The sequence below is a fragment of the Marmota monax genome, unplaced genomic scaffold (genome assembly GCF_021218885.2).
Source record: "Marmota monax isolate L192 unplaced genomic scaffold, Marmota_monax_Labrador192_F-V1.1 WCK01_AAM20220418_F8-fsc00017, whole genome shotgun sequence".
NCBI classification, from domain to species: Eukaryota; Metazoa; Chordata; class Mammalia; order Rodentia; family Sciuridae; genus Marmota; species Marmota monax.
In genome coordinates, this window is record NW_026695241.1 from 13,114,437 (window position 1) to 13,141,670 (window position 27,234).

Sequence of the window (27,234 nt, forward strand, 5' to 3'; positions counted from 1 at the left end):
TCCTGAGATGCAACTTTCTCTTATAAAACAGGAATAATAAAATTCCCTGGGAAGACACTTGAGGCAGATGAAAGAATTTTGTAAATGAGTAAGCCTCATTCTCTTGAAGGAGTAATGGCTTCACAATCCCTGGATACATTTCCATGCTGTGTTTATATCTTTAGGATGAATTCCTGAGCTGTAGTCTTCATTCAGCACAATAAAAACGAGTATCATAAGCACTCACCACATGCCAGGTACTGTGCCAAGTGCTTTTTATGTATTACCAGCAGTACTAAGTATAATGGCTCTTATACCTGTTTTACAGATGAGGAAACCCAGGCACAGAGACACAAAAATTACTTGTTTAATCTAAAAAAAATCTAATGCTTAATGAAGAGATTTAATACATGTATCACTTTCATGCATTTGTTATTGTAAAAGGAGATGTTAAATTTTCCTTTTCAATAGAATACTTGTTTTGTTATTATAATATAAGAGTTTTTATGGCTTAATTTCAAGTGTGTGGTTTGATGTTACTATTGAAATATGCCACTGAAAGGCTGTCATTTTCAGTATCCATCAGTTAGATTCAAATATAATATTTGTTTAAAGTTTCACCATTTAATTGCAAAGGTTGTAATAAAGTAGACCCCAAATGGCATGTATTAGAATGTTGATAGCACTATTTTTAGTAGCCAAAACTAGAAATGAAACAAATGACCACAAGCAACATAATTAAATCCTAAAGTTATATATTTATATAATAGAATGTAATACAGTAAGATGAATAGCCTATAACTACATACAAAGGTACAAATTCTCCGGAGGCTGAGACAGGTGGATCATGAGTTCAAAACCAGACTCAGCAAAAAGCTAGGCACTAAGCAAATCAGTGAGACCCTGTCTCTAAATAAAACACAAAACGGGCTGGGGAAGTGGCTCAGTTTTTAATCATCCCTGGGTTCAATTCCTTGTACGCCCTCTGAAAAAAAGAAAAGAAAAATGCAACTCCCAAACATAGCATCATGATTAATAAGCCAGATAAAGCTAAAATTGTATAATTATATAGTACAATTCAACTTGTTGAAAGACAAAATCAGGTAATCCCATTAGAGATTTTTTTTTTAAAGGCTACCTTTGAGTTAAGGAAAAGGACAAGAGGGAGGCATTGGAGATTGCCCTCAGAAATCATCCCTGCCATTAAGAGCACCTATCAGTGTATATCAAAAACAAAGGCAGAGATAACTCAATACTTATATCCTGCCAAGTCAACATGTATGCATACACATACTCCACTACAAAAATTTGTGGTTATACTATAAATGCTGGTTATATGAGTCACCTTGGACAGAGTTTATAGCAACAAGAATAACTTTTTTATTTTTCAGTAAGTTGGTACACTTTAAATAATTTCTGCATCTTAAGTATGTTACTTTAAGCATGATATTTTCTCCTTTCTCGTTTCCACCTCCTCCTCCTCCTCCTTCTATTATATTTTGATATAAAATAAATAAATGATAACATACAATACCACAGTATCTCCAACAATTCTTATGCTTTGGGCTTTGGAATCATGATACGTTTAGTTCCTGTACCCTGTACTTGCTGGGTGAAGGACTGCAGGGCTCTAAAATATATTCTTCTGAACTTCCTCTAGGTTAACAGTTCTTCCTCTAGGTTAACAGCCACTGGGCCAAGGAATATTGATAGCATTTTCTTCTTTGCCTTTTGAGTGACATTACCCATCTCCCTCTCATGAATGTCTTGCCCTTTTCACCTAACATTCTCGTTCAGCTAATTCTCACTTAATGTTAGCCAAAGAATTAGAGACTAACTTGGATGTGTGTCACCCAGGTTATTCACAATACAGGCAGGTGCATCAAAGACCATGAAACCTATCAAGATGATGATACTAACAATAATAATGATGATGACAATAGATTTGTGTATCAAATGTTGTTCTAAGCACTTTATTATGCAGCTCACTTAATGCTCACAATGGATCAATTAGGAAATAAACTATTTTAAACTGTTAAATGAAATATACTATTTCATTTAATGGAGAAGACTGAGGCACAGAATAATGATAAACCTTGTCCAAGATTATAGTGCTCTTTGAGGGCAGAGCTCCCCAGCAGGCACAGAGGCAAGTCTGGCCACAGAAGACTTGCTTTCCACAGTCATAACAGATTCCACTCACCAGAGACAATTTTGTGAATCTCCTTGTCCTAACAGTAGGGAGACATATAATGAACATTTAATTGAATGCCACCAAAGAATAGCATGTCTCAGTGATCAATATTTACCTTAAATTGTTCACATAATAGGTTAAAAAGGCAAACGAATAAATAATAAATAACATTTTTTTCTAACTTCAAGTCTATACCTCTTATTGAATACAATAATGAATTCCAAAGACCATGAGTAGAAGCACATGTAGATTTAATTCTTTTCAGTTTTTAAATTCCATGAAGACAGTCCATTTCTTTCGTCTCAGGTTCATTGTTATGTCAGTCAACACAGCAGAAACAATGCTTCCTGAGAGTATTATTCAACTGAGAACATTCGCAATGAACTGGAACATCCATTCCCGGGAGTTTACATTAAACTTACAAGAGAAATACAACATTTTCTTCCATATCTGTACCATATTTCTATATTATTTAACAACTTGGATGTATATCTATAGTTTCAGTGATAATTTGATTTAAACAATGTTCTCAAGTTTGATAGCCTTAGAGAAAGGATTTTATTAATCACTGATATTTATGAAATCTTTTTAAGTTTTTTTTTTCCTGGTCAGGTTGTAAGCTTTTCAAATAAAATGATTCTGTGATAGTTTTCTTGCATTTATATGTCACATTCATTCTTACCTTGAATGTATAGTGGTCAGTACTCTGCATTGTGATTCATTCTTCATTTCATTACTTAGCTCACCTATGTTCAAACAAATATCACTAAATGAATTGATTAAGTTTGTCTCAATCCAGCTTTATTTCTCTTGATTGTTTTGGTTATCCATCATCTGAGACTCTGATTAGTGGGATTGGTGAAGTCTGACTTTGAGACCAGCTCTTTTTCTCCTGCCTTCATTCTTGGAGAATCCATTTATTTTCCATCCGTGTTACTTTTTTTCACTTATAATTTATAAGAGGAGAAAATTCTACTTTGCAAGTTCATTTCATGATTAAAAATTCTCCAAAGTATACCTTATAGCAGTAGTGCACACTAGAAATCAACTGCGTGCAGAACTATCACTACCATCATCATCATCACCAGTGTCATGACCATTATCATCTCTCCAATTAACTTGTTTGTTATACTATTTGTACAAAACACTGTGATTCCATGAACACAAAACACAACTGTTTTCACATAAGATTTATAAACATGGCGCATGTATCATTTAAAAATTTTAGAAGAACTACTCTGTACCTCAACTCAACAGCCTCCATGTAGCAAGTGTCAGTGGTGCTTGATAAAAATTAAATCAAAATGTTGATACTGACCTGAAACCAAGAACCAATTTAGAAACATATAGCTACCTGACTAAATCTTTGAATTTCATCTACTTTCAGGTTAATATGATGTAAATAAGATCCAGAATATATTTAATTTATATTAACATATTTAATGTAATTAAGTACAATCCTTAAGACTGCTGAGTTTTGATCATCCTTTTAATTGCAGAGTGAACATGAAAATATTTTGTAGGTTAATTTTAAATGATGCAATTGACTTGATATTAAAGTTATAAGATACAACCAAGCTAGGATGTTTTATTTAGCATTTTTAAGCCCTTTAGGGACATATAAGTTTTTTGTGTTCATTTTTATTCAGTTAATAATCATCTAAGTCCTCTAACTCTGTATTTCACAATTAGCACCTTCCTGTTGAGTGTGTTCTTATAGGAATTACTATAACTAAGAATATACTTTTTAGATTTCAAAATATATATATTTTTAAAGATCTAACATAGTGATACCCCATTTCTCCACAGAAAATCTTAACTAGGTTTCTCCAAAAATCTTCATCATGGCTGATTTTTAGGACTGTCAACAAAATAGTCTCCATAAAAGGGTCAATGTAGATAAACTTCTTATTTTCATGTTGCCCTATTTTACTTGGCTTCTAGATTGGAAGAAATCAGTACTCCAGGTGCTAACATCCCCTTACTAGTTGTTCATAAACATGTATCCAATATAGTAGTTTGTAGAAATGTGTAAACAAGGTCTCTGGCCTTGAGCTGGAGCTTCACAGAGATGTACATTTCTAAGATAAGAGAAGTTACCAATTGGGATCCATGGTAACAACTGGAGGGAGGAAAGAAAGGGGAGAAGAAGCTCTCCCCTTCTCAGGTGTTGTCCTTGAAGGGTTAACTTGCCCAGAACAGTGAAAGAAAAAGCTGCTTTTATGTGAACTTCTGCAGACTGTGAACTCCTGAGCTCCTCCCCCTTACATGCTGGGTATAAAATTCTGAAACTACCTGAACTCAGAGTTCAGGGGATTGATTACAGCAAAAGCTGTGCCCTCTGAGCCAAATAAAATTGTTTCCTGCTAACTTCGTGCCTTGTCTTGTCTGTCCCTACAACACTAGGAATGGAACCCAGAACCTCCATATTCTGGGCAAAAATTTCAAAATATTCTAAGTGTAGATAATCAGGTTCGGTTACAAAGATAAATTATATTGAATATTTCTAATTTCAACAACAATAAAATTATAAGGAAATAATCCTTATCTCTTTTATGAGAAAGCAATGGATGATTATTATCTGTCTTCAACATTTCTTTTTAAAATTTAGGTTTGTTAGACAAATCTCCATTTACATGAAAGTACATATGAGAAATCTCTACTGGTGGTGTATTATTTCCATTATCAGGGACACTAGCAATACTTCCAATTATTTCACAAAATCATAGCATTTTATGATAAGTTCATCATACAGAATAATGGTACTATTTCTTACAAACACAAATGGCCACATAGACATTCATAGATTACACGATCAAAATAAAAGAACTGATCATGAATGTAGAAAAAGGTTTATTTTCTCATTTTTAATCGTGGAGAGAATAAAACCATGAATAGATTTTCTGGTCCAGTTCTCTTTCCTAATATGGAAACTTAGGATGAAAACTCACAGTTAGAAGTCAGTATAATGATATAGTGAGAGATATTTCCTAGCCTTTCATAGAAAAGATAACTTAACAATAAACACATTTTCATATATGACTACAGATTTTCAACACAGATATATTTTATTTCCTCTTTTGTGAGGTCTTATTCCAAACCATTGAACTGCTTCTTATGAACTTTTAATTATAAAAAATAATAATTTTGTGTGTTCTTTTGAACTCTGGGAAACTTTAATTTTAATTGCATGTTCTGTTGTTAAGCCTTTACTTTCATCTATAAGGAACTACTTTTTTAATAACACAAGGAAGGTTCTGAGGAGCAAGAGCCAAATCAGCTCATTACTGCTGGTTGAAAAGAACTACGTATGATGCACAGATTTCTCAGAAAGGATGGATGAGTTTTATACATGTTCTACTAAACTTCCAGGAGAATGTAGAGCTAAAAATATCTACAATCTCCAAATAAACAGCAGAGACACGTTTCTGGAGGAAGTATTTGTTATTCCCTCTGCTCATGCTGAGCTTGATGAAAAGAATGAAGACAGCTCTGGCCTCTGAGAAAGAACTTGGAATTCTAGATAGAATACAGAGCTTGAGGACAGAAGAAATGATGATTTTTCTTGACTTTTGACATGCTCTGTCAAAAATCAGTACTTGCCCTAGACTACCTACCTTAGGAATTTCCATTTTCTTTAGGATAAAGTTCGGCTTCTAGGTTGGTCATTAGCTCTGGAACTAATTCAGTTTAAAATAGAATAAACTTCTAATTCTGACATCAGTTAGATGTGAAAAATATCTTGGAGATACAATTCAGCTTTTATATTCTAATAAAGCATACCACCTGAGTTATTTGCTTTGATTCTGAAGTTAATTCATGACAGGACAATGTTTAGAACTATGATCTGGTATTGCTCCATAGAAATTCACTGGTTTTGCTCAGAGGTAGAGGGATAAAAAAGACTCATATATTTTTTAAATATAAAAATCCATAAATTATGCACAACAGTTAGTGGGATGGAAATATTCATCCATTCTTGTATCTGTTCAAGCATTTGGAAATGCCCATGAAGTGCCTATAACCATTTAGCACTTCAATTGGTGTTAGGGTCAAAGAAATCATTCAGATCCCTGGCTGAGGGGAGCTCTATATTGCTAAGATTTTCTTTTATAGGAGAGAGGGTGATTTGCAATAGGTTTCTTTAAGAGAAATGAGGGATGTTGAGTTTCTCTTGGAGAGTTCATTAAGGCTGGTTCCCTAGTTCAGATTTCTTACTGGCTTCCCTAAATGGGACAGCTAAGGACATCGACCCATGCATAGACAACTGAGACTCCTTTCTCTGGGGTAGAAGATGAACAATTAAACATCCTGTCTTATATATATTTTTAAACACCTCAGAAAATTAGCCACGATTATTACAGCTCTATTGACAAAGAATATACATAATTTGCCTAAGTCATGAAATGTATAAGTGTGAAATTATATGTAGAACCAGATTATCTTATTATTGGTTTAATACTATTCCTATGATAATCTTCTGATGCTTTTTTTTTAATACTACAAACTTAAAATAGACTTCAGATGAATTAAAGGAACACTATTTAATAATTTTACCCAATTCATATTAACTATCTTATTTAATTACTACAATGACTCTGAAATACATATAATTTCTTCCACATAACCATTAAGAGAATTAAGATTTATAGAGATTATGTGGCTTACCAATCGTGTGGATTGACTAAATGGAGAAATTAAGGTTTAAGCTTGGTTAGTTTCAAGCCAAAGTTTCCACTAAAATACATCAAAATCAAAAAGAAAACAAAACAAACAAACAAAAACCAAGAAATTATTTCAGTCTTTTGAGGTATAAACTACCAGTGATGTGTATAAATGACTTACCAGTGTAAAACATTACAAAACACCACTGTACATATTATCTTTCACACAAAAGACTAACCGAGCACAGCAAGTTATTAAATGAAACGAACAAAGAACATAGCCGAAGATGAAAAATGAAGTCACAACTCCAGCAGTCAAGAGAACAGTGTCAAAGAAGACAGAAGACAGGCAAGGAAGAAGACAGAAATCTTGCCAAATGGCTGGGGATGCTTCTGTTCATGTCATGGTGAGAGGGTTTATTAAGGAAAATGTTCACTCCACTGTGGAACTTGACTGGGAGACATTTAATTTATTTCCACATATTGACTTATTTCTATATCTTAGTGCTCAATAACAACAACAATGCCAAAAACAACAACAACAACAACAACACTTTGCAATAAGTGTGAGCGAATGGAATTATGAGATTGTCACAAAGGCTCCATTCCTCTGTACAGTAAATCAGGGAAATCCAGTTTCAGTTTTGCTGACATTTTCTGTAGATTTGTTGGGTTTGACAAGGAATTTTATTTTGATTGTCATATGCTATCATGAGAAGAAAGCTTACAGAGCAGCACAGGTGTCAAATCACTTTATTTCTTCCAGTGTCTTTTCTAGTGTCACCCAGAAAACACAGCCTGTGAGTTACAGTGTTTGAAATTTATAACTTAAATTTTTGGTACTGTACCTTAAAAGTAAGCCCAACTCTTGGAGAAACATAACTTTAATGTTGGAAGTCCTATTCTCTAGGCCAATAATGGTTCATTCATACTTTATTCCATGTTGGTATAAATGCCCAAAACCTCATAAACAAAGGAAATAGAACTTTTTGACTATAACTACAATCTTTTATTAATACCTTTATTTTATTTGTTTTTATATGGTGCTGAAGATTGAACCCAGGGCCTCTCACATGCTATGTGAGCTCTCTACTGCTGAGCCACAACCCCAGCACTGTACCTACCATCTTTTAAGCTAAAGAGAAAAAAAATGGAAATAATTAGATTCAATGTTTATATATTTACAACATATGAACAGGTATTAATGACTATCTCCCTCAATTAATCCTGTTTTCCCAGGTACTGACAATACAGAGACATGATAAAAAGGTTGTTTCAGTTCAGGTATCTGCTTTGTAACAATCAATAATGAAGGAGTGCAAGCTTAGTGTCAATTGTGGCATTAACTGTTATTAATTACACAGGTGGAGCCACTGTCTTACCATGATGCTCTCAACCACAGGAGCACACACATTTTTAAATAAGTAAAATATGAGAACATAGCCAATCAGTACTTTTGAGTACCGAAAACAGAGACTTAAACTACAGTAATAATAACAAAAAGCGAATGAACAAAAAATATTTTGCAGTTTAATTATCATTGGTCCATCTAAGAAGTCTGCTAGACATTCTGTGGACATATCTCATGGTTGGTTACAATGTTGTCAAGATCAATATTCATGTCCTCATTTATAGATAAGGGAAGTGAGACTTACCAAAGACAATTTGCTGAATGTCAAATTGCTGATTGTGACATAAAAACTCATAGTTTAAATTCAAATTTTATTATTTCCCATGTTTACATTTCTTCTACCTCACACTGTATGGCCTTATAGGAATGTCCATTCTGCTAATTAGGGTTACAAGTCACCATCCTAAGAAACGATGAAAGTCATTGATGAACCAGAATCATACTCAGTCCATTGAAGATGGTGAATTAAAAGATTTATAAGGAGGCCTTAGAATTAAGCAACACCAGATACCAAAATACACAGATATTCATATCACTTATATAAAATAATGTAATACTTTCATATAACTTTTCTATATCCATTTAGATACTTTAAATCATCTCTGAATTATTTATAACACCTAATGCAATGTGAACACACTGTGCAAATAGAAGTTATACTCGATTATTTAGGGAATAATGACAAGGAAAACAGCCAATACATAATGATGAGCAGTGAAATTTTTTTCCACATATTTTTGATCTGCAGTTTGTTGAATTAATGAATGTGGAAACTGCAGATACAGAGGGCTAACTGTACTAGACTGACATCACAATACAATGGAATTCAGGTCTAAGTGACAAGATGACCAGGTTTTCTGAAAATAAGCAAGAGACAGTGCATGATGAGATCTAAGAGAAGTTAGAACAGAGAACAAATGGTGAATACTGATTAATGCAGAATATAGGTCTAGGAAAATAATGACTTAAGTCCAAGGGCCTGGATCTCTCTGAGAAGAGTTTCTTTGCAAAGACCACAGAGAAATAAGGAAGAAATGAGAATCTCTGTTTATGGGTAACTGTTCATGGTTTAGGAGAAAAAAAAATGAATGAGATAGATATAAGATAGTAGATGTACATGATGTAATATCCAGGGAAAATAGAAGAAAGGAGAAAAGACAATTATGAATGGAGTGGGGTCCTGGATAAATTCTGTTATTATAAAATCATATCTGAACTCTTTACATGAGAAACCAATGCCTGTTATGTTATCAAGAACCTGAATTCTTGTCATGGACGTACCTGATGTTGCCCTCTTAATTCTCAAAACATTGCACACAATGCTCAAACTGTGTAAATTTAGTTCCTAGTATCTGGAATACCTTGCAGAGTTATCAGACTTTATGTCTTTGAGCATGATAAAGAAGTCTATATAAGTACACAAGAATCAGTGCAGAAAGGAATATCTAGAAATGGCAGCCAATCTATTAACGCAGCATCATCTTTTTCTTTTTCTTTTCTTCTTCTTTTCTAAAATTAGATCTGTCCTGAGTGTTTCAGGTTTCTCTTACATGAAGTCAAGAAATGTACTTATTACTTTGAAAATATTCTGTTTACTTGAGCCAAACGTTCACCTGTCACAAGAAAAATAAAAAATGAAGGACACTAGATTAGGATACTAAGAAGAAATAAACTGCACTGCAAGGCAGACAGGAAGCTGGAAATAAGAATTTACCACTGGTGTCCAGATTTAATTTGTTCCATTTTACAGGATAAATCATGATCTTCCTGGTGGCCAGCTCCCTGGGCAGTCACACAGATGCACAGCCATTAATGACTGGCAAGGTCTATGCTGATTTGTTAGCCCCGGTTTAGATCAGGAGTTGTCAAAGTGTGTAAAACCACAGAGTCGGAAACCCAAACTTCCTTTTCATTAGCTGTGTTATATTTTGAAAGAGCAGAGAGAATGTAGGGCAAGGGATCAGAAGAAAATCTATGATTATAGATATAAAAAATTTTAAATTCTCTAGAGTCCCTACTATTTGTAGGAGCACCGTTACCCATCTCATCTATGTATTCTTCTCACCAATCTTTTGAGATCCATAGTTACAACTCAGTTTTTGAAATACGCAAAACAAAGTGTCTGTAATACATTTTCAAGCTGCTATTTCTCTTCACTGGAGTTTTTATTCTTCCTTATGGCTTTACTTTCTTTCTTTTCCCCTTAATTCTTGGCATTCCTCTGCAGGCCCTCTCTGGTTTTCTTCTCACTTGTTCCTGCCTAGGACCTCCTATTTCTATGGTTCAAATCCCTTATGTATGCTGATGACTCCCTACTCAGCCCAGCCAGCTTTAGACATTTCCAAGGGGACTGCTCAGGGATTTGACATCTACAGCTCTCTATTGATGTGGCTTACTCCCATAGTAGTTCACCCTTTTGCATCCTTATCTCGACTGTTATCAATCCAGTTTCTACATTTAGACTTCTCTTTCTCCATCAGCTCCTTCTGCCAATCAATCACTAAGATCCATTGATTCTTCTCTAAGTATTACATCAAAGATTACCTACTCCACTGCCCTGCTCAGGACCACCGTCACTTTTTTCCTAGAATTCTTTCTCGGTTCATTTATCTTTTTTCTTGTCTTTGATACATTTCCTACATTGAAATCAAAAGAATCTTCCTGAAATGTTTCTCTTACCAGGCCATTTTCTTTTTCTTGGAAATTTTGAGAGATTCTCTGCTAGCCTCACAATCATTGCAGAAATGGGGTGTTTCATAGGCACCAGGATTGCTTCCTGTTTTTCTTTTTAAAAATCTTTAAAATTATTCTACCATTCTGTAATATTTGAGAAGTTCTTTACAAAGATGAGGCAAGTGAAGTATAGAGAGATAAAGTGACTTGCCTGGGATTAATCTTAGAGCTCTCTCCAGTTGGTTAGTAATAAACTCATGTTTCAGATCTGCTTCATTACATATAGTTAATTGGTAGTTTTGTTAAATACTTTCAGATCTCTTGTATAATTTCTCTATAACTTGGAGCTTATTAATTGATCTAACATTTTAAAAGTGCAGTCTTTCTCACTAATGAGTTAAAATTTTAGGTTGGTAAATGTAATCAAAAAATTATGCACAATGCATAACCACAGTTCATGCAATTAGGAGGAAGGGCTTTAGAATCCACCACCAGTATTGAATGTTATCCTCCCTTGTATGAGTTATGTAGCATTGGACAAGTCACTTCTTTTGTGAATGTCAGCTTCAGAGAAAGGTTTGAGTAGATTTAGATATCTTTCCTTGATATCCTTGTTTATTTTAGTCTTACCACTCAAATGTGGAAAACAACTCCTCACTTCCAACCTCTTACTAACATTAAAATTATTAAATAGACACTATTCTTTCCCAATTTGCTTGGAAATACTTCAGGAATCAAGCATACCCAAATGTTGTCCTAGGCATGAAAAACAGGGCAGAGATAAGATTGTAACCCCAATCAATAAAATGCATATTCTGCTCAGTTGCTCTTGGGAAAAGGCACTGGGTGTGGACTGTCATAGGAACTTGTTTGTGAACCCTAGGAACTGATGATCTTTTTCTAGAGTCTGAGAGAGGGAACATCAACTTCCTGTGCATGGAGGGAGAACTTGGTTGGGTGAATATCCTCCATTAGTATAACCTTGAACTATGGGATCTCCCAGCCAACACTTTTCTATTTAGAAAAATTTATAAATGTGTGGATTTTGTAGAGTCAGCATGAGGAAACCATACAAAAAAGCTTAAAAAAATTTTGTGAACTATGAAGTTCTGAATTAGTTTCTGTAATTCTGCTCTCATCCAACGTGTAAAAATTGATCATTTCAGAGAAGATTAAGGCTATGATGACTCTTCAGGACCAACACTTCCACCCTCATAAAACACATTCATAGTGCATTCTGTTCAATTTTTCATGCTGCCCTGTTATTGTAAGTAGTTAATGGTAGATCCTTAGTTGCCTGAGGTGATGGATGATTACCTAATTAGGAAATCATTCTCTCTTTATTTTTTTCCCCTAATCTTTCTGAAAAAAAATTCATCTGCTTGGCTTTATGGGCAAATTCATTGTTTTAGTTGAATGGAAAGCTAGTTAGAAAAGCAGAGTAGATGGAAAGCAGTAAGGGGGCCAACCAAAATTATTCTGAAAATCTTTAAAAAAGATCTAGGAAGTAGAAGAGATTTCTAATGGGATCTTGGGCTCCAATTTTCTGTTCTCAATTAGTTAATGCATTTCGTTCTTTCATCAATTACAGCCCATAAAAAAAGCCTGCTATTACTTCCCATCAGGTCTGCTTTTCCTCTCATGGAATGGGATCCCAGAGGGGAGAATAAAATAAAACAAAACAAAACAAAACAAAAAGTTGTTCTCAGAAACACAGGATGGAATGCTCCGAGAAAAACCACTGGCAACAAACCTCCTTCATGAGGGAGAAAAATTATTTCCTACAACTTCAGAATTTGAGACTGACTTGTAAATCAGATGATGGCAGAAGGCCTCATGGGAGAGCAAATATCTTCATCATTCACCATCATTTTTTAAAGCAGTGCACAGCCCACTCTTCTTATTCTTTGATTTGAGTTTTGAAATACATTACATTTACAAATTAAGAATTAAAACATGTAACTATACATAGGAAAATAGCAAAGCACCAGGAAAAAAAATGACCCAAGAAACAGCCTTTCTTAATATACAGGTCTTAACTCAAATACCATTAAACAACTAAATACGGACTCTGTGTAGGAGCTGCATCCTACACAAAAGATCAATGTATAAATCTTCATGCTTTTCCCTTCCTCCATCAATAAAAAACAAACAAATAAGAAAATTCAGTAGGTCCACATGTGTCTAAATAGAAGTTTTAGAACCCAAGAATATAAAGGGATAATATAAAGAGATATTATAGGTTTTTTGTTGTTGTAATTGTTGTTGTTGTTGTTTAATATGAGGAAACTGAATGTATTCAAAATAATGTATTTCAAAACTCAAATCAAAGAGAGATCCAATTAAGTGATCTCTCTCAATGTAACTGACCAGTGAGGGATAGTTATTTGTATTATACAGAGGTCTTTTTGGCTTTTCATCAATGCATGTCAAAATAAATAACTAGAATGTATTACTATACTTTAAAAAAAAAAAATGATACCTTAAAACTGTTCCCAAAGGTAATTTGAAAAAAAAAAGAAAGAATTAGTGTAATTTAATATGCACATATGCACACAGTTCAGTATATCTCAATTAAGACTCAGCTTCTAAAAATGTTTTAAGGGAACAATTGCAATTGGAAAGAAATAAAGGAGTTAAGGCATAACTACTTAACTATTTATGAAGGCTTTGCTTTTTCATCTCCACCATTTCTGATGCAATACTACATATACTTGTGATAAGAACACATGTGCCCATTGTTAAAAATACTTTCTTAACCCTGATGATGGACTCTAGCCACTTATTTCAAAATATTAGTTTATTTTCTTAATAGCTTTTTCCTTATTCATTGACTTTCGATTTGCCATATCAAAGAGTGAATTATTTTACCTTATAAAATGAGTGGAGTTGGAGGAAGAGGACCGACTGGGTTCTTTCTTTCAGTCAAGCAATAACTCAGAATGAGAGACTTCTTCACAGTAAGCTACTTAGAGACTTCCAATCGATGAAATACCTCACCAGGAAAGAGAAAGAGAAGAAAACTACTCACAGTGTTAGAAAAGAACGGGTTAAGAAGTCTCAAGACTAAATAATTAGACAATCCTGACTAACTGATTTGACAAAAATTGAAATTGCTTTATTCCACCTTTCCTATCTGGTTTTAATTCTCAGGGGAGCACTTGAGACAGAATTTACTGATGTCTTCTGCATTAGTCACATTAAATATGGATTATAAAATGATCTAGTGGAACCTTGGCATTGCTATGATTAACGTGTGAGGGGACTGAGCTTTGGGTACAGAATGTACATAGAAATTGCTACAGATGCTTTTTAAAGCACAGGTTATCCGTGGCTTGCCAATCCCAAAATGACCTACATGTTTCCACTTCTCACTCACTATCTTCTCTGCCTACGTCCCCAAATTCCTTCAGGTTTCTTCCTCTACTTTTAAGTTCCCAATCTTACCACAGTGTGTCTTTTCCATGAGCCATATAGGGCCAAGTTCTAATTCTTTACTTCTGTGCTTGACCCATCCTACCCAGCAAAAACAAAAGAAGAAGGATGAGTTATATACCATATACCATTCTAAAAATTTATTTTCTGTTTCATTGCAATTGCTAAATTCCTACTATCTTAATTTGCTTCCACTATTTTTACTTCTTTCTTTGGGGAGGGGGCTGGGCTCTTTTGTATTAGATCCCATTTCTTTTCACCTTAGATCATAATTCCTGGGTCCACAATTCATCTTCTTGTAATCTCTTTATATTTATGACTCTGGCTTTTAGTGTAATGTAGTATTTTCGTGTATTAGAATATTTTTCCATTGATTCCTCTAGGTGCTATCACTGTAAATTTCATTAAATGGTACTTAAATTCCTATCTGTTCTGGTTCAGCTATAATTTTTCTGAGTGTCTTTGGATAAGTCATTTAAATATATGTTTTCATGTGTCTCTTTCACATGCAACAGTTAATGCATATGAAAGCTCTTACCAAATGTGAATTTAGCTTTAGAAATGCTAGTTCTGATCTTCTTATTTACCCACAACCCTTTCTGAAGCAATCTTTCTACCATTCATCTCTTTTTTCTGGACAGTCTGTAGGATGGTTGTTTTACTACCCAACACATCCCCTCTGGTTAGAGAGAAATGGACAGAAGATGGCAAGTCCAGGAGTTAGCCAATGGGCTATAAGATGGCCTGGTGAGAAAACTCTATCAAAATAGGGATCAAGTGGTCCAAAGAGATTCTTCTACATAGGTATTGCAATTAGGAAAGTGTAAAAACCAGGCAGTTTGTCTTTGGACATAATTCAAAATACTCATAAATTAGACATAGGCTGGAGAGATTACTGTGACTCATGAGATAACCAGAGAGTTAGTAGACCAAAAGCACACTCACACAGAGGCTATAAAAATGTACATGGTAAGAAAGTCAACTAGAAGAGAGAAAATGTAGAAAACCAACAAATGGATTATGACAGCAGCTCATTTAAATTCATAACACTCTGCTGGATAGTTTCTATTTTTCTGTCCAAGAAAATTTCAAACTCTCCTTTTCTGCTCTGTCCCCAGAGAAGCATCTGTGATTTGTATCACTTGGGCTGCTTGGCCTTTGGGCTTCTGATTGACTTCATCATACTAGTAGGAGACTGAAGAAGATGAACCAAGATATTGGTTCCTTTCTGACCTTCCCCACCTATCTCAAGATCCTCTTTCTTTCTAAAATCACAGGAAGGGATTTGCTGAGATTTCCTTATTTACCTAAAGATCAGATCCATCAAAACTTATCACAATAATCTTCAATCTTTTGGCAATTTTATTAACCATTAATTCATGTCACAGAAGAGGAGACTAAAAGTCTCCATGCCTACATGCACACCATGCTTACACACCTGATGAACTTTGCCCCAGGTTATTGTCTGTTCTCAGGGTTTATTCAATTCTCCTAAAAAAATTATTTATTACCCATCTTAATTTGCTTATAACCCCCTCCCTCCACATTTTTCTCTTCCCTATAAAGAAAGTATTTAAGCTTCAATTGTCTGACTCTTCTTAGAGTCTGGTACATTGTTTATGACTCCCAAGCACATGGACCTATTAACAAATTTACACATCATTTTCTTGTTAATCTGTTCATAACTGGTTTATTTCAGCAGACTCAAAGTTTGAATTTCTCTACATTCTCTGCAAGGCTGCATTGCACAGGTCTTGCTGGAGTTCATTGGTCATTTTCTCCCCTTGTCACTTTTGGCTTAAGGCTAGCAATGGCTTCCCTCCCTTCCTAGCCTCAGAATGTGTCACCAACCCATGACAGTTATTTTTTTTTTTAATTTTTCTGCATTTGTGTAAATGGCTCCTTCAATAAATAATCTCAATATATCCTTTTGTCAGTATCTCAGACTATCATTTTTTTTCCATCACTGTAGAAATTCTCACCTTCTTTCTCATATGTGAGATCCCCAGGGTTCTAAATCCTCTTATTTCTACTTTCTTAGATATTATACTTTGAATCTGAAATCTCCTCCAAAGGCTCACGTGTTGAAGTCTTGGTCTCCAACTCAGCAATGTTCATAGGTGGGGCCTTTGGGAAGTATTGGATTATGAAGACTCTATTTTCCTCAATGGATTAATCCATTGATGGGTTCAAAATTGAATGAACTATTGGGAGGTCATAAAAATGCAGGAAGTAGGGCCTGACTGGGGGAGGCAGAGATACTGGGGCATGTCCTTGAAGGGTATAGCTTGGCTCAATACCCTCTTCTCTCTGTCTGCTTTCCAGACACCATGAGGTAAGCAGTGTTGCTCCACCCCACCCTTTTGCCATGATGTCCTGTGCCACCACAGACCCAGAAACAATGGAGTCAGCTGAACATGAACTAAAACCTCTGAAAACTATGAGCCACAATCTTTCCTCTTTTAAGTTACCTTTTTTTGTTTACTTTGTCACACAATGGAAAAGTAATACATTAGCTTGTCCCTTCATCTTAGTGGAGTGTATTCTGCAGTATATTTCCTGTAAAAGATGTATATGGGAAAAATATTTCGAGAATTTGTATATCTAAAAGTGTCTTTAGGTATAGAATTCTGGGTTGAAAGTGATTTATTTTTAGAATTTTGATTTTCTTGCTCCATTGTCTTCCAATTTCCAGTGTTGCTATTAAATAGTTTGATGCTTTTCTGGGTCTCTGTCTTATATAGGCAAACACTTCCCTCTTTCTGAATTTATATAAGATATCATCTTATTGGTTCTATGATGGTATATTATTTGAAATGGGTTTTTTTTTGCTCATTATACTGACATTTGGTGGGTACGGTTAACCATTCTTCCAAGCATTCCTTGGGATATTCTGATTTTAAAACTGAAAGTTCTATATCTTAAGAAAATCCACCCTCATTCCCAGACAAAACAAGGCTATCAGTCATTGTATTGGAGTCCTCTCTCAAATTAAAGCATCAGAAATTTTAGTTCTGGAAAGTTTTATCAAATTATTTGATTTTTTTTCCGTTTTCATTTCTTTAAATCTTTTTGATATAGTTATTTTCATAATTGTTGAGAAGACAGCTAATCACATCTTTTCTACTTATTATAATTTTATATCTTTTTTTTGCAAATTGTTTCTTAAATTCTATTCCCACTCGTACTTTTCTATTGAATTTCATATGTGCCCTTTGATTTTTGTTTTGCATAGACTTCTCAAAATCTCTGAATATTTGCATTTTTTATAGAAAAACATTGCCATTTAGTGAATATGCCATTTTCTTTTATATCTGCAGTAGTTTTTTTGCTGTTTTTAGTATAATTTCTGCTTTGGGTATATAATGTTTTCAGATTTTGCTCATATACTTGGTAATCATTTAATGTTGGTCAGATTTTAAAATAATGCACTAAAAATGATGCCTGTTCTAGGTCATTGTAGATATCCCGGCTGGCCTCTTTCCTGGAATTCTGCAATGGTCAGTGACTAAAATTCTCCTCTCTAGAAGATATGGGGACTCAAAAGAATTTTCTGATTTTCTTCCTGGACAGTATCAGCCTGGCTCTCCACTTCTGGAAGAGGAAAATCTTTGGGGTTTTCCTATTTTGTAGTAGGCTTTCACCTTAACTCTCTTCTTACAAGCATGGTTTTTTGGCTCCCCAAATTGAGAATCTCACAGGTTAACCAAACCTCTTTAAATAGCAAATTTCTAATTTTCTTTGATAGTTAATGAAGTTCAGTTACTAGTCTGAGGTGAGTGGGGAAGGGGACTTAGTATTGTAAGTTTTTCGTATCCAGACTCTCAAGCAATTCCCCTATCTATAGCATCACCTGCACTTTCATTTTAGAAGTGCCTGTACATTCATTTCCTGAGCATTTATAACATTTTTGTTATAAATCATCTTTCAATCCCACTGTCTCTGTAGCAGTACTTATAATCTCCTTGATCCAGCTCAACCCACTATCATTGCTCCAGAAAAAAAAATCAAAATGATCTTTTCAAATTAAACCATACTCTGTCTCATTGGAGACTCTTTTGGTGACTTAACACATAGAAGAAAATGCCAATTTATTGCATGGTATAAAAAAATCCTACATGATTTTGCCCTTATAAAATCTTGCAAAACTTTCTTATGTACAACTAGCTTTCTTCATTAGTCAGTCCAACCATGCTATTATTGTTGCAAGCCCTTTCCTGATACAAAGTGTATGGTGTTTTCACTCTTTGGAAAACATTGCAACACACCACACACACACAGGCACAATTTACATGTCTAGATCCTGCTCCCCATTATGTCTTAGATTTAATGTCATATCTTCAGCAAGACTTTTCCTGACCACCTGCTCTGAGTATTATATTCCACCCACCCCTAATTCTTGCTTTAGCCCTTTATTGCCTCTTTAGCACTTACCTCAGTGTGTTATTATTTATTTCTCCCAGGAATACAGTGGAAGGACATTTGTATGACTAATTTAAATATGCAATGTAATTTTGCATTATCTATGCAAACCACATTTCTCTTGCTTACCAATGTGGACACCAGATTATTTTCAGGGAATTGCGTTGGTTTCTATTACTCAGATGCTGTTATTTTCACACAATATATTGCAGCACACTTACTGGTTACTGGGAGGCATTTTTATAAATAAAAACTGAACCACACTTGTCAGAATAGAAGAACAAAGTGTGATGAGAGTTGACTGTTTAGATTAGACATTCTCTTCACTTGAGCAGTCAGAATACTAACCTCAGGGGGTTAAAACTGGCACTGGAAGATAACTGATAGATATGAAACAATGAGGAGCAGGCTGAGTGCAGTGCATTTATTGAATTCAAGTAATCTAGAATATATTTTCCATTTACAAAATGAAGGAGGCAATGGAATTGATCCAAAATAAAAGACAACATCACTGAACTAGAATACAATTGCATAAGTGTTTTTCTTGCAAAGGAAAGCTTGCATGCTACATTTTAGTAATGATGATTGGCTTGTAGTAGATATTATGATATCAATATGCCTAGAGTGGTATAGACTCACTAGGAGGGGCACTCACACTGTAGCACAGTGTTGAGGCAGCAGGGTAAAAGCAAGGCAAGATACTATCCTTAAATATTGTCAAATCAAATGTCCTTTTTAAAATGAGTCATATGAGGCGAAGATAGTTGAAATGAATTACTCAACTTCTCAGAGCTTGACAGAAACAAAACTGGGAACAGGATTTGGTGTCGTCAGGTTCTTTGGGATGACCTATGCTCCATGGTTTATATCCTGCAGTGCCATCAGTGGTAGGTTGATTGATTTCTATGCCCCATTAATATATTCAAGTTCTTATCCCTGGTATAGGTGAATGCAACATTATTTAGAAATAGGACCTTTGTAATTGTATTCAAGTTAAAATGAGACTATGCTGGATAAGGGAACCCTAAATTCAATGACTAGTGTCTGCATTAAAAATGACAGAAATTTTCATCCAGATATACAAAAGAAATAGAGAAGGCTACGTGAATAGGGAGGCAGAGATTGGCATGAAGCAACCATAAAATAAGGAATAACTATTAGCAACCACCAGAAGTTAGAAAGGTCTCCCTAGAGCCTTCATTGTGAGCATGACCTTGCTTGCTCCTTTATTTCAGACTCTTAGCTTCCAGAACTATGTGACAATAAATGTCTGTGGTTTTAAGCCACTTAATTTGGTATAATTTGTTACAGAAGCCCTAGGAAATTAACACACTGTCCATCAATAATGGACAAATCCTACCGTGTCATGTTTAACTGGAGTCTTGCACAATGTCCTCCCTATGCTACCCGCATCAAGAAAGTCAGGTGAACCTCTGACACATGCATCCCTTTAGACACTGCCTGTGGTTTCATTTTTCTATCTATCTAGCTCCTTTGCTCCATAAAAGCGAGGGTTCTACTTTTTCTGTTTGTGTTTACCATTGTTTCCCTAAATTCAAATGACACCATGCCTGTGATAAGCAATCAGTACATATTTGTTAAATTAAAAGAAAAATGAATGAGGGCGAATAGTATGGACACTTCAACAAGAAATACTTATAAATGGTTAATTAGCCCACAAAGAAGCATTCAACATTATTAAGCATTAGAAAAAGTGTAAATTAAAGCCACAATGAGATACCACTAGGTCCTCATAGGAACATAAAATTAAAAGACTGACAACACCAAATATTGTCAGGAGTATACAACATTCAGAATATCTTTTTCGTGGGAAATTTAAAATGTTAAAAATCATACTGGAAAAAAAATATGAAAGCTTCTTTTAAAACTAAATATATGCCAGTCCTGTGATCTAATACTTTAATTTCTAGGTATTTACTCTGTATTCTAGGTATTTATTCTGTCCCCACCCACAAACAGAAAATGTATACCCACAAAATACTTGTGCAATCAGATTCACAGAAACCTTATGAAGAAATAAAATAACAAAATCTAAAGTAGGTTTCATAATGAGATCATGATAGATGAGTTGAAACACATTCATTTAATAAAATACTACTCAGAAGTGAAAATAAACTCAACCCACATGACAATCCATATTATAAGGATATCTCAAAAAGTATCATAAGTAAGTAAAAGAAGCTTTAAAATAAAGGTAGTTACTGTTTGATATCCTTTATACAATGTTTTAGAAACATCTAATTATTTTATGTTGAAATAAACCAAAATAATAGTTTCCAAGATAACAGGGGTGAGAATTGCTGGAAAAAAGATATGAGGGAAATTCTGGGTTTATAAGGAATTGGTTTACAGAGACATACCCATTTTTCAAAACTCAAAAGTTCACTTAGGACTTATGCATTTAATTGTATATACATTTTACAGCCTGAAAAATAAAAAAAAAAGCTTTAAATATTGTTGGACTATTTAGATATTACATAGAGTACTGAAATCTGAAACTGATTTTAAAATGCACCCAAAAAAACATTAATTGATAAGTGGATAGGGATGGACAGATACATGATGATACAGATGTAGCAGATGTAAGTTGTTGAATTTAGAGATCATGTATATGAATGTTCATGGCCAGTTCTTCAAATCTTTCTGTAAATTTAAACATTTTATTAATAAAATATTAGTTATTTTTTTATAATACAAAGGGGTGGAAAGTGTGAATCAGTAAATTAAACTTAATTTGGGAGTGGTAAAACAAAGTCAAATATAACATTTGTAATCTACTGATATAGTGGTCAGATGGAGACTCAGCCTGGGAAGCCCCCGCCTGGACTGGAGTACAGGAGATAGTGGGCTTCACAGCAAACATCCACACCGCCTATGCCATCTGTGTTACAGCTTGGACTGTGTAGCACATTCCCTCAGAAAACACTCAAAACCAGCAAACAATAATAGATGGTTTTGCTCTTCCTGAGTGTTAGGTGAAAACAAAATCCAGCTAGCAAGAAAAAATACAACTCTGCCCTGTTAGTCCTCTCCCCAGTTCCCATCTGGTAGAATTTGGCAATTGTACAGTGAAAGCTGCCCTGGTTTAACAGTGTCTGTCTGAAAGGAAAAGCCACTCTACCCTTGACTTGGAAACTTGCTGCAACTATGTTCTGAATCAAACAGGGACAAAGGACAATTTTGCAAGAAGAAAGAGACTGTGTGAAACACTGATCACCAGAGCAGGCTTCTTGTCCCTTGAAATCATGCTGGTGTTGACATATTGTTAATGGCAGAGAGACAAAGATTATATTACTCCTGAGGGGGCAATTACTCGGTCTAAGATTTTAGCTCCTGAAGTTGGGAACAACAACCTGTTAGGTCACCAAGTCCCATTCCCTTTTGTATATGTAGAAAGGAGAAAAATGGTTCATCTAGTGGCTGCATTCAGATGTTCCTGGTCCAGAGAAGTGCATAAACTTAAGCAAAATTCTTCGGCCATCACAATAGAAAAGGGTTATGAACATTTGCATTAGAAATATTTGCAAAATAAGAAAATAAATACTCTTTGAGAGCCATAACCAATTTTCACCTTTATTGTCTTTTAAACTATAAGAATTCCCACCATGCCATCACCCATTAGGGAGAAATAATTCAGCTTTACATTCAAACTCCAAAGTCCCAAGTTTAAGTCTTGCTCTAATGTTTACTACTTTGGTTATTTTAGGCATTTAATTTCTACTGATGGCTGTTCTCATTTTGAAAAATTTATGTCTGGATATTTGAGATATTAAAATTTGCAAATAATCCAACAATTAACTTGAGTGCTTAAATAGCTAAGGAATTAATTAGCTTTTCCTATTAAAAAGTCTGTAGGTTGGGGTCCATCCAGCCATTCAAATTCTAAGAAGTCATTTTATTTTAATCCTCTTCTCTTTCATGCCTCTTCTTCAGGATTCTACTTTTTTTCTTGGCAAACTTTTCCTGTCTTGTTGTAACAGAGGTGTCAAGAAAGTAAAAAGAATAAAAGAAAGGAAAATAGCAATGATGACAACCATGGTTGCTTTGGCAATGACACAATAAGGAAGACTAGAATGGAAAGTACCAGGTCCAATACCAAGCAGGCTTACCTCCTGGAAATCTCTTTAGTCTCATCCAAGATGCTGCAAAATATTGAAAGATGCTGGAAAATCATCTTTTTAGGTAGTTAAAAGAAGAATAATGAAGATCCTTTCCCATAGATCTCGGCCAACATCTATGCTGGTCTCATTATCCCCACATGAGGCTCATATCAGTCCCTGAATCAACAAATGGCAATACAGGAGAAAGGCTTTTTAGCCATTCCTTGAGCTGGTGATAGAATTAGCTTATTTCAAATACAAGGGAATCATGTGAGAGAAAAAAAAAATCAGTACAAATTTGAAACATCATTACAAAAAGGAGAAATACATGGACACTAGCGGCTCCAAGGATCTAAACCCAGGATCAAGTCAAATGGTGGTGAAGTTCATAATGGATTTGAACACATTTCATAAACTTAGAGCCACATGTTACAATGTATTGGCCAAACCAAAACAATACAGGACTAAAAACCAATGTTCTAAAAATATGTAAGCAGAATGCTTTCCCAGGTGGTAATGACATCTGAGTGTTTAAAAACACAACAATGAAGTGAAAATGAACAAATTAAGTTACTTAATCTACTAAGTAAGTCTTGCTGCAGCACAAAAATAGTGCTCTCGGATCCGCATTCTTCTTTTTCTAATTAATGATGAAAATATTTGAGGCAATCAGAGCACTTGAGAGTGGATTAATAATTATCTTTGAACAACTTCAAGAGTATTTTGCACAGATATTTAGTGTTTTAAAAGTATTCTGAGGTTTAGGTAGTAACTGTTTTTTTATTAGCAAACATACATTGCAACACTTGCATAGAATGAAATATTTCTCAGATACTTAACCGGAAGCATATGTTCAAAGAACATTTCATTGGATGGTAAAATCGCCACAAAAAAATAAAAACAAGGGAAATATCCATAATTCTATAAGATTGTGTGAAATATTCAAGGAGTGTTTTATTTCATGAGAAAAAAAAAGAAACTTAAAGATGTTAGCAATATTTATGATTAAGTGTAGGGCCTATAGTTGAATTTTTTCTTGTATTTCTCTATATTTTATAAATTTTCTATAATAAGCTTATTTTAGTGTTACAATGAGAGTCAAATATCTTATTTAGAAGAATGTCCTCTTCCATTTCCTCATCTTCATGTAGCCAAATTCAAAGGCCTTATCTGGCCTTGATCCTCAGAAGTCTAAAACAAATGTAATTTCCAAATTTGACCATTTGTTCATCATCCATAGCTATAGAGCTGGAGAGGACATTTTTTCTCCATGAATAATTAGAAGGAAGAAAAACTAAGGAGTAAAGCCGAAGCTATGCATTACAAAATATACTAAAGTTCATAACCAGAGGAGGGTCTAGACATTGTCCTGAATTTAGTACTTGAATATTTTCTAAATCTGCATTCACATGAATTCTCTTCCTATTGAAGTAAGGAATCATGTCATTGTTCTTTCTGTCCAGGCAATGGTCGAGCATATGTTCTCAGACTGGAAGCAATCAGTTGATGCTTGAGGAGTTAACAAGCACACATGTGGGCTAATGGAGAACAAAATTCACAGGAAGTGGCTGAGGCCCATTTTGAAAAGTAAAATTTATTTATTTACTTTCATTATTCAGAATGCATCATGAAATGTTTTCTTTAGTTTATAAAAGGTTGGTAAATAATCACATTGAAATTGACTTTATAAATTTCTAACACATGAATATAATTTATGACTGTCTGCTCTGCATACACTAAAATACCTGGCAGTTTTTTCCTCTTTATTCAAAAATGTCTCCATGTTCCTGAGTAAATAAAAAATTTTTTTTCAAAGGACAAGAAAAAAACAAAGGCACTAAGACATAAATGCAGTCTAAGGAAATGCCCACTATGGAGTAAAAGACAATCCCTGTATATTTTCTCCTTTCTTACAATATTCAGAATCACTTCCTTTGATTCAGTAAATACATTAATATGCAATTGAATTCAGAACATGAATTGGATGTTCAATGAGGAGTCTCTTGTATATAGTGGGATCTCAATTATAAAAAAAAAAAAACCCAAACACTTAAAGGTGAAGTCTTATGAGTTTTACGCTCGTTGCAAGAATTATTCCAGGTTCTCTGGTTGAGAATTATGTTTTCTTCCCAAAGATCAATCTATACTGCCCCTTAGGTTTTGGTCTGTAGTCCCTTTTATAGATGAAATAATATATATAAAAAAGTATGAAGAATTATAACATAGATGGGAAAAAAAAAAGGAGAAGGGACTCTTCCCTGAGCAATCCCAGACAGGGCTTGTCAGAAATTTCATGGGACAGTGAATTATCCAATATCCTCTAGCTGGCAGCACTCAGCAGACAGTGAGGGTGCACCCTGTCCTAGAGCCTTGAAGACCACTCTTCTCTCACTTCACAGCTGCCCCTGGATTTATGAGCCTCAATGATACCTTCCTGATAAATTCACATCTTCTGATAAAGTCACATCTTTGGTTGCACATCTTTGGGGAACCTATGAAACTGGCATTATCTTATTCATTCTCTTACCTCCCCATTGTAGTATGCCAAGTCCTATTTAGGATCCAAGGTTCCTCATTCATTGTGTGTATCTATCAGGGGACAGCAAACTTTCTTTGTGAAAAACACAGTGTTCTTCTGACACAATGCAGAATAAAAAGACAAGCAAGAGAAACAAGAATTGTCTGGGCCATTTAATTTTAGATGAGTAAATATTACAAAGAATCTTGCCATGAACATCCTTTCCCATGTATCATGCATAACACCCTCAAAGGGATATTCCCAGAGGTGAACTTGGGGGATCATTGACCATGGTTATTGTCCACTGAACTAGAAAATCCCAAGCAGTTTTCTAAAACAGTTTCAACACTTTACACATTATTCACAGAGTATGAGAATCTCCTTTCTCCACATTGTACCATCACTTTGTTCAGCACCTGTGTGCCACATACTAAAGAATGCTTGGAGGGTAAGACTTAAGTTTCATCCACGTGGTAGGTGAGGAATTGTATCTCTTTGTAATTTTATATTTAGGTAAGTTTTTTTTTAATCATTTGTATTATTGAATTTTTCAATTTTAAAAAAATTAATATATTGTTTAATAGATTTAATATATTAACATGTTGTTAATATATTTAATATATTAATGTTTTGCTTAAAATATTGATATATAGCAACTTACATATACAATTTATAATATCTGTACACATGGATAGATACACACATATGCAGACTGAAAATAAATGTTTATACACATATTTTCCAATAGTTATGCAATATTTTTCACAGGTAGCTTGACATGATGAGTGCCAATTTTCTCCATTTCCATAATTCACTGGTTTTGTACTAGGGATTAACATTTAAATCAAATGGATAATCCATTGTTTAACTCTTCTCTAAAGGAATACTTTGTAAATATTTCCTCAAGTCAATCCCCAAAATGTTTTAATTGAATTTTCTAATATTCTGCATATTCCTTGTCTTCTTTTTCTCCTTACAAGTCTTGTGCACAATACTCACCTATTTTATTAACGACCAATATTTACTGATCACTTGGATGAGAGACATTATTAGAAAGTCATGAAACTTACAGAATTCCAGAACTGGAAGGCAAGCCAGACCCAGGCTCTTTCATTGATACAGGAATCAGTGTGTGTGTGTGTGTGTGTGTGTGTGTGTGTGTGTGTGTGTGTTGAGGGAAGTCTTCACAGAGTTCCCTGGGATGGCAAAGTTAATTATTAGTTATTTAAGGTCAGAGACAGGATGGGCCAGTCTGTTTTTTAACTTTATGTATCTATAGTCACTTGATAATGTTATGCTTCTAAGGGTTAATGGCAGCAGATAATGTAAGAGAGAGACAGAAAGAGAGAGGGGACTGGATAGTTCAGAAGAGTGGGAGAGTCCTGTGTTGTAGCTTACCCCGGGGCAGTGGTGCTCAGTCTCCCATAAGGTCTGAAATAGTGTGGAAAAATCCTGTTACTGTTTCCTAAAGAAGAGGGAACTTTTTGATTTTGTTTTTACCCCACCAAACAAATAATCCCACTTCGGCTTTTCTTGATGAAGAGGCTGAAATCAGTTTGACTGCCTTGTCTTTCTGACCCCTGACATTCAGTCCTTCCTCAGGGACTCAGGAGGACTGGGGGCAGGGCAGAGGGTGACAGAAGGGTGCTCCAATTTCACTTCCCACTTCAGAGCACAGCCTTGTGTGTCATCCTTAAAGCCACCCAGAAGTACTGCTTTATTTGGAAAAATGTGTTGGCGCGCGTTTGCAGAATAGAACAGTCCTTGAACACAAGCATAATTTTAGAATGTCCCAAAATATGCACACCTCCACAAAG